Source organism: Panulirus ornatus, unplaced genomic scaffold, assembly GCF_036320965.1.
Source record: "Panulirus ornatus isolate Po-2019 unplaced genomic scaffold, ASM3632096v1 CTG_1918_pilon, whole genome shotgun sequence".
In the NCBI taxonomy this organism is placed as follows: Eukaryota; Metazoa; Arthropoda; class Malacostraca; order Decapoda; family Palinuridae; genus Panulirus; species Panulirus ornatus.
Genome location: NW_027264225.1, coordinates 1 through 9,353, shown reverse-complemented (window position 1 = coordinate 9,353; position 9,353 = coordinate 1). Strand labels below are relative to the sequence as shown.

At 40.0% G+C, this 9,353-nt stretch overlaps 1 long non-coding RNA gene across 4 annotated transcripts; it reads left to right on the top strand.

Moving 5' to 3' along the window:
* Positions 1–7: 7 nt before the first annotated feature.
* Positions 8–9,317, top strand: LOC139748414 (uncharacterized). Of its 4 annotated transcripts, none has more exons than XR_011712663.1 (8): positions 8–769; positions 2,510–2,642; positions 3,494–3,626; positions 4,478–4,610; positions 6,119–6,251; positions 7,103–7,235; positions 8,087–8,219; positions 9,071–9,317. It is a non-coding gene; the product is annotated as an uncharacterized lncRNA (long non-coding RNA). The 4 variants fall into 4 exon arrangements; XR_011712664.1 differs by having other exon boundaries at positions 8,743–9,317; XR_011712665.1 differs by having other exon boundaries at positions 6,447–7,235.
* Positions 9,318–9,353: the final 36 nt, after the last annotated feature.

The window sequence follows — 9,353 nt, the reverse complement described above, 5'->3', positions numbered from 1 at the left end:
AGGCATTTGAAGACGCCAAAGGGGATTTAGATTAATCCTTCAATTTTCCTTTAAATTTTTGGATGCCTCCACGCAATTATCTTGCCCTTTGGCATCCCCAAAGTGGCATTAAAGTAAGCTTTCCAAATGTTTCTTTCCCTTTTGATGCCTGTATGCCCCTGTAATTGCCTTTGGTGGCGCCAAAGGGGATTTAAAGTAAACCATTCATTTGTCTTTTTATTTTTGCATGCCACCATGCAACTGTATTGGACTTTCCCACCCCCAAAGGGTCTTTTAAGTAAACTTTTAATTTGTCTATTTCCCTTCAGATGCCACTATTCCCCTGTAAAGGCCTTTGAAGACGCCAAAGGGGATTTAGATTAATCCTTCAATTTTCATCTAAATTTTTGGATGCCTCCACGCAATTCTCTTGCCCTTTGGCATCCCCAAAGTGGCATTAAGATAAGCTTTCCAAATGTTTCTTTCCCTTTTGATGCCTCTATGCCCCTCTAATTGCCTTTGGCGGCGCCAAAGGGGATTTAAAATAACCCTTTAATTTGTCTTTTTAATTTTGAATGCCACCATACAATTGTATTGGACTTTAGCACCCCTAAACGGTCTTTTAAGTAAACTTTTAATTTTTCTCTTTCCCTTCAGATGCCACTATTCCCCTGTAAAGGCCTTTGAAGACGCCAAAGTGGATTTACGTTAATCCTTCAATTTTCCTCTAAGATTTTCGATACCTACACACAATTCCCTTGCCCTTTGGCATCCCCAAAGTGGCATTAAGGTAAGCTTTCCAAATGTTTCTTTCCCTTTTGATGCCTCTATGCCCCTGTAATTGCCTTTGGCGGCGCCAAAGGGGATTTAAACATAACCTTTAATTTGTATTTTTATTTTTGGATGCCACCATGCAACTGTATTGGACTTTGGCCCCCCTAAACGGTCTTTTAAATAAACTTTTAATTTTTCTCTTTCCCTTCAGATGCCACTATTCGCCTGTAAAGGCCTTTGAAGACGCCAAAGGGGATTTAGATTAATCTGTCAATTTTTCTCTAAATTTTTGGATGCCTCCACGCAATTCTCTTGCCCTTTGGCATCCCCAAAGTGGCATTAAAGTAAGCTTTCCAAATGTTTCTTTCCCTTTTGATGCCTCTATGCCCCTGCAATTGCCTTTGGCGGCGCCAAAGGGGATTTAAAAGTAACCTTTAATTTCTATTTTTATTTTTGGATGCCACCATGCAACTGTATTGGACTTTGGCACCCCTAAACGGTCTTTTAAGTAAACTTTTAATTTTTCTCTTTCCCTTCAGATGCCACTATTCCCCTGTAAAGGCCTTTGAAGACGCCAAAGGGGATTTAGATTAATCCGTCAATTTTCCTCTAAAATTTTGGATATATCCACGCAATTCCCTTGCCCTTTGGCATCCCCAAAGTGGCAATAAGATAAGCTTTCCAAATATTTCTTTCCCTTTTGATGCCTCTATGCCCCTGCATTGCCTTTGGCGGCGCAAAGGGATTTAAACATAACCTTTATTTGTATTTTTAAATTTCGATGCCACCATGCAACTGTATTGGACTTTGGCACCCCTAAACGGTCTTTTAAGTAAACTTTTAATTTTACTCTTTCCCTTCAGATGCCACTATTCCCTGTAAGGCCTTTGAAGACGCAAAGGGGATTTAGATTAATCCTTCAATTTTTCGCTAAGATTTTCGATATCTCCACGCAATTCCCTTGCCCTTTGCATCCCCAAAGTGGCATTAAGGTAAGCTTTCCAAATATTTCTTCTCTTTTGATGCCTCTATGCCCTGCAATTGCCTTTGGCGGCGCCAAAGGGGATTTAAACATAACCGTTAATTTGTATTTTTAATTTTGGATGCCACCATGCAACTGTATTGGACTTTGGCACCCCTAAACGGTCTTTTAACTAAACTTTGCCAAAGGGGATTTAGATTAATCTTCAATTTTCCTTTAAATTTTTGGATGCCCCCCAAAGTGGCATTAAAGTAAGCTTTCCAAATGTTTCTTTCCCTTTTGATGCCTGTATGCCCCTGTAATTGCCTTTGGTGGCGCCAAAGGGGATTTAAAGTAAACCATTCATTTGTCTTTTTATTTTTGCATGCCACCATGCAACTGTATTGGACTTTCCCACCCCCAAAGGGTCTTTTAAGTAAACTTTTAATTTGTCTATTTCCCTTCAGATGCCACTATTCCCCTGTAAAGGCCTTTGAAGACGCCAAAGGGGATTTAGATTAATCCTTCAATTTTCATCTAAATTTTTGGATGCCTCCACGCAATTCTCTTGCCATTTGGCATCCCCAAAGTGGCATTAAGATAAGCTTTCCAAATGTTTCTTTCCCTTTTGATGACTCTATGCCCCTCTAATTGCCTTTGGCGGCGCCAAAGGGGATTTAAAATAACCCTTTAATTTGTCTTTTTAATTTTGAATGCCACCATGCAATTGTATTGGACTTTAGCACCCCTAAACGGTCTTTTAAGTAAACTTTTAATTTTTCTCTTTCCCTTCAGATGCCACTATTCCCCTGTAAAGGCCTTTGAAGACGCCAAAGTGGATTTACGTTAATCCTTCAATTTTCCTCTAAGATTTTCGATACCTACACACAATTCCCTTGCCCTTTGGCATCCCCAAAGTGGCATTAAGGTAAGCTTTCCAAATATTTCTTTCCCTTTTGATGCCTCTATGCCCCTGTAATTGCCTTTGGCGGCGCCAAAGGGGATTTAAACATAACCTTTAATTTGTATTTTTATTTTTGGATGCCACCATGCAACTGTATTGGACTTTGGCCCCCCTAAACGGTCTTTTAAATAAACTTTTAATTTGTCTATTTCCCTTCAGATGCCACTATTCCCCTGTAAAGGCCTTTGAAGACGCCAAAGGGGATTTAGATTAATCTGTCAATTTTTCTCTAAATTTTTGGATGCCTCCACGCAATTCTCTTGCCCTTTGGCATCCCCAAAGTGGCATTAAAGTAAGCTTTCCAAATGTTTCTTTCCCTTTTGATGCCTCTATGCCCCTGTAATTGCCTTTGGCGGCGCCAAAGGGGATTTAAAAGTAACCTTTAATTTCTATTTTTATTTTTGGATGCCACCATGCAACTGTATTGGACTTTGGCACCCCTAAACGGTCTTTTAAGTAAACTTTTAATTTTTCTCTTTCCCTTCAGATGCCACTATTCCCCTGTAAAGGCCTTTGAAGACGCCAAAGGGGATTTAGATTAATCCGTCAATTTTCCTCTAAAATTTTGGATATATCCACGCAATTCCCTTGCCCTTTGGCATCCCCAAAGTGGCAATAAGATAAGCTTTCCAAATATTTCTTTCCCTTTTGATGCCTCTATGCCCCTGCAATTGCCTTTGGCGGCGCCAAAGGGGATTTAAACATAACCTTTAATTTGTATTTTTAATTTTCGATGCCACCATGCAACTGTATTGGACTTTGGCACCCCTAAACGGTCTTTTAAGTAAACTTTTAATTTTACTCTTTCCCTTCAGATGCCACTATTCCCCTGTAAAGGCCTTTGAAGACGCCAAAGGGGATTTAGATTAATCCTTCAATTTTTCGCTAAGATTTTCGATATCTCCACGCAATTCCCTTGCCCTTTGCCATCCCCAAAGTGGCATTAAGGTAAGCTTTCCAAATATTTCTTTCCCTTTTGATGCCTCTATGCCCCTGCAATTGCCTTTGGCGGCGCCAAAGGGGATTTAAACATAACCTTTAATTTGTATTTTTAATTTTGGATGCCACCATGCAACTGTATTGGACTTTGGCACCCCTAAACGGTCTTTTAAGTAAACTTTTAATTTTACTCTTTCCCTTCAGATGCCACTATTCCCCTGTAAAGGCATTTGAAGACGCCAAAGGGGATTTAGATTAATCCTTCAATTTTCCTTTAAATTTTTGGATGCCTCCACGCAATTATCTTGCCCTTTGGCATCCCCAAAGTGGCATTAAAGTAAGCTTTCCAAATGTTTCTTTCCCTTTTGATGCCTGTATGCCCCTGTAATTGCCTTTGGTGGCGCCAAAGGGGATTTAAAGTAAACCATTCATTTGTCTTTTTATTTTTGCATGCCACCATGCAACTGTATTGGACTTTCCCACCCCCAAAGGGTCTTTTAAGTAAACTTTTAATTTGTCTATTTCCCTTCAGATGCCACTATTCCCCTGTAAAGGCCTTTGAAGACGCCAAAGGGGATTTAGATTAATCCTTCAATTTTCATCTAAATTTTTGGATGCCTCCACGCAATTCTCTTGCCCTTTGGCATCCCCAAAGTGGCATTAAGATAAGCTTTCCAAATGTTTCTTTCCCTTTTGATGCCTCTATGCCCCTCTAATTGCCTTTGGCGGCGCCAAAGGGGATTTAAAATAACCCTTTAATTTGTCTTTTTAATTTTGAATGCCACCATACAATTGTATTGGACTTTAGCACCCCTAAACGGTCTTTTAAGTAAACTTTTAATTTTTCTCTTTCCCTTCAGATGCCACTATTCCCCTGTAAAGGCCTTTGAAGACGCCAAAGTGGATTTACGTTAATCCTTCAATTTTCCTCTAAGATTTTCGATACCTACACACAATTCCCTTGCCCTTTGGCATCCCCAAAGTGGCATTAAGGTAAGCTTTCCAAATGTTTCTTTCCCTTTTGATGCCTCTATGCCCCTGTAATTGCCTTTGGCGGCGCCAAAGGGGATTTAAACATAACCTTTAATTTGTATTTTTATTTTTGGATGCCACCATGCAACTGTATTGGACTTTGGCCCCCCTAAACGGTCTTTTAAATAAACTTTTAATTTTTCTCTTTCCCTTCAGATGCCACTATTCCCCTGTAAAGGCCTTTGAAGACGCCAAAGGGGATTTAGATTAATCTGTCAATTTTACTCTAAATTTTTGGATGCCTCCACGCAATTCTCTTGCCCTTTGGCATCCCCAAAGTGGCATTAAAGTAAGCTTTCCAAATGTTTCTTTCCCTTTTGATGCCTCTATGCCCCTGCAATTGCCTTTGGCGGCGCCAAAGGGGATTTAAAAGTAACCTTTAATTTCTATTTTTATTTTTGGATGCCACCATGCAACTGTATTGGACTTTGGCACCCCTAAACGGTCTTTTAAGTAAACTTTTAATTTTTCTCTTTCCCTTCAGATGCCACTATTCCCCTGTAAAGGCCTTTGAAGACGCCAAAGGGGATTTAGATTAATCCGTCAATTTTCCTCTAAAATTTTGGATATATCCACGCAATTCCCTTGCCCTTTGGCATCCCCAAAGTGGCAATAAGATAAGCTTTCCAAATATTTCTTTCCCTTTTGATGCCTCTATGCCCCTGCAATTGCCTTTGGCGGCGCCAAAGGGGATTTAAACATAACCTTTAATTTGTATTTTTAATTTTCGATGCCACCATGCAACTGTATTGGACTTTGGCACCCCTAAACGGTCTTTTAAGTAAACTTTTAATTTTACTCTTTCCCTTCAGATGCCACTATTCCCCTGTAAAGGCCTTTGAAGACGCCAAGGGGATTTAGATTAATCCTTCAATTTTCCTCTAAATTTTTGGATGCCTCCACGCAATTCTCTTGCCCTTTGGCATCCCCAAAGTGGCATTAAAGTAAGCTTTCCAAATGTTTCTTTCCCTTTTGATGCCTCTATGCCCCTGTAATTGCCTTTGGCGGCGCCAAAGGGGATTTAAAAGTAACCTTTAATTTGTCTTTTTATTTTTGGCATGCCACCATGCAACTGTATTGGACTTTGGCACCCCTAAACGGTCTTTTAAGTAAACTTTTAATTTTTCTCTTTCCCTTCAGATGCCACTATTCCCCTGTAAAGGCCTTTGAAGACGCCAAAGGGGATTTAGATTAATCCTTCAATTTTCATCTAAATTTTTGGATGCCTCCACGCAATTCTCTTGCCCTTTGGCATCCCCCAAAGTGGCATTAAGATAAGCTTTCCAAATGTTTCTTTCCCTTTTGATGCCTCTATGCCCCTCTAATTGCCTTTGGCGGCGCCAAAGGGGATTTAAAATAACCCTTTAATTTGTCTTTTTAATTTTGAATGCCACCATGCAACTGTATTGGACTTTAGCACCCCTAAACGGTCTTTTAAGTAAACTTTTAATTTTTCTCTTTCCCTTCAGATGCCACTATTCCCCTGTAAAGGCCTTTGAAGACGCCAAAGTGGATTTACGTTAATCCTTCAATTTTCCTCTAAGATTTTCGATACCTACACACAATTCCCTTGCCCTTTGGCATCCCCAAAGTGGCATTAAGGTAAGCTTTCCAAATGTTTCTTTCCCTTTTGATGCCTCTATGCCCCTGTAATTGCCTTTGGCGGCGCCAAAGGGGATTTAAACATAACCTTTAATTTGTATTTTTATTTTTGGATGCCACCATGCAACTGTATTGGACTTTGGCCCCCCTAAACGGTCTTTTAAATAAACTTTTAATTTTTCTCTTTCCCTTCAGATGCCACTATTCCCCTGTAAAGGCCTTTGAAGACGCCAAAGGGGATTTAGATTAATCTGTCAATTTTTCTCTAAATTTTTGGATGCCTCCACGCAATTCTCTTGCCCTTTGGCATCCCCAAAGTGGCATTAAAGTAAGCTTTCCAAATGTTTCTTTCCCTTTTGATGCCTCTATGCCCCTGTAATTGCCTTTGGCGGCGCCAAAGGGGATTTAAAAGTAACCTTTAATTTCTATTTTTATTTTTGGATGCCACCATGCAACTGTATTGGACTTTGGCACCCCTAAACGGTCTTTTAAGTAAACTTTTAATTTTTCTCTTTCCCTTCAGATGCCACTATTCCCCTGTAAAGGCCTTTGAAGACGCCAAAGGGGATTTAGATTAATCCGTCAATTTTCCTCTAAAATTTTGGATATATCCACGCAATTCCCTTGCCCTTTGGCATCCCCAAAGTGGCAATAAGATAAGCTTTCCAAATATTTCTTTCCCTTTTGATGCCTCTATGCCCCTGCAATTGCCTTTGGCGGCGCCAAAGGGGATTTAAACATAACCTTTAATTTGTATTTTTAATTTTCGATGCCACCATGCAACTGTATTGGACTTTGGCACCCCTAAACGGTCTTTTAAGTAAACTTTTAATTTTACTCTTTCCCTTCAGATGCCACTATTCCCCTGTAAAGGCCTTTGAAGACGCCAAAGGGGATTTAGATTAATCCTTCAATTTTTCGCTAAGATTTTCGATATCTCCACGCAATTCCCTTGCCCTTTGCCATCCCCAAAGTGGCATTAAGGTAAGCTTTCCAAATATTTCTTTCCCTTTTGATGCCTCTATGCCCCTGCAATTGCCTTTGGCGGCGCCAAAGGGGATTTAAACATAACCTTTAATTTGTATTTTTAATTTTGGATGCCACCATGCAACTGTATTGGACTTTGGCACCCCTAAACGGTCTTTTAAGTAAACTTTTAATTTTACTCTTTCCCTTCAGATGCCACTATTCCCCTGTAAAGGCATTTGAAGACGCCAAAGGGGATTTAGATTAATCCTTCAATTTTCCTTTAAATTTTTGGATGCCTCCACGCAATTATCTTGCCCTTTGGCATCCCCAAAGTGGCATTAAAGTAAGCTTTCCAAATGTTTCTTTCCCTTTTGATGCCTGTATGCCCCTGTAATTGCCTTTGGTGGCGCCAAAGGGGATTTAAAGTAAACCATTCATTTGTCTTTTTATTTTTGCATGCCACCATGCAACTGTATTGGACTTTCCCACCCCCAAAGGGTCTTTTAAGTAAACTTTTAATATGTCTATTTCCCTTCAGATGCCACTATTCCCCTGTAAAGGCCTTTGAAGACGCCAAAGGGGATTTAGATTAATCCTTCAATTTTCATCTAAATTTTTGGATGCCTCCACGCAATTCTCTTGCCCTTTGGCATCCCCAAAGTGGCATTAAGATAAGCTTTCCAAATGTTTCTTTCCCTTTTGATGCCTCTATGCCCCTCTAATTGCCTTTGGCGGCGCCAAAGGGGATTTAAAATAACCCTTTAATTTGTCTTTTTAATTTTGAATGCCACCATACAATTGTATTGGACTTTAGCACCCCTAAACGGTCTTTTAAGTAAACTTTTAATTTTTCTCTTTCCCTTCAGATGCCACTATTCCCCTGTAAAGGCCTTTGAAGACGCCAAAGTGGATTTACGTTAATCCTTCAATTTTCCTCTAAGATTTTCGATACCTACACACAATTCCCTTGCCCTTTGGCATCCCCAAAGTGGCATTAAGGTAAGCTTTCCAAATGTTTCTTTCCCTTTTGATGCCTCTATGCCCCTGTAATTGCCTTTGGCGGCGCCAAAGGGGATTTAAACATAACCTTTAATTTGTATTTTTATTTTTGGATGCCACCATGCAACTGTATTGGACTTTGGCCCCCCTAAACGGTCTTTTAAATAAACTTTTAATTTTTCTCTTTCCCTTCAGATGCCACTATTCGCCTGTAAAGGCCTTTGAAGACGCCAAAGGGGATTTAGATTAATCTGTCAATTTTACTCTAAATTTTTGGATGCCTCCACGCAATTCTCTTGCCCTTTGGCATCCCCAAAGTGGCATTAAAGTAAGCTTTCCAAATGTTTCTTTCCCTTTTGATGCCTCTATGCCCCTGCAATTGCCTTTGGCGGCGCCAAAGGGGATTTAAAAGTAACCTTTAATTTCTATTTTTATTTTTGGATGCCACCATGCAACTGTATTGGACTTTGGCACCCCTAAACGGTCTTTTAAGTAAACTTTTAATTTTTCTCTTTCCCTTCAGATGCCACTATTCCCCTGTAAAGGCCTTTGAAGACGCCAAAGGGGATTTAGATTAATCCGTCAATTTTCCTCTAAAATTTTGGATATATCCACGCAATTCCCTTGCCCTTTGGCATCCCCAAAGTGGCAATAAGATAAGCTTTCCAAATATTTCTTTCCCTTTTGATGCCTCTATGCCCCTGCAATTGCCTTTGGCGGCGCCAAAGGGGATTTAAACATAACCTTTAATTTGTATTTTTAATTTTCGATGCCACCATGCAACTGTATTGGACTTTGGCACCCCTAAACGGTCTTTTAAGTAAACTTTTAATTTTACTCTTTCCCTTCAGATGCCACTATTCCCCTGTAAAGGCCTTTGAAGACGCCAAAGGGGATTTAGATTAATCCTTCAATTTTTCGCTAAGATTTTCGATATCTCCACGCAATTCCCTTGCCCTTTGCCATCCCCAAAGTGGCATTAAGGTAAGCTTTCCAAATATTTCTTTCCCTTTTGATGCCTCTATGCCCCTGCAATTGCCTTTGGCGGCGCCAAAGGGGATTTAAACATAACCTTTAATTTGTATTTTTAATTTTGGATGCCACCATGCAACTGTATTGGACTTTGGCACCCCT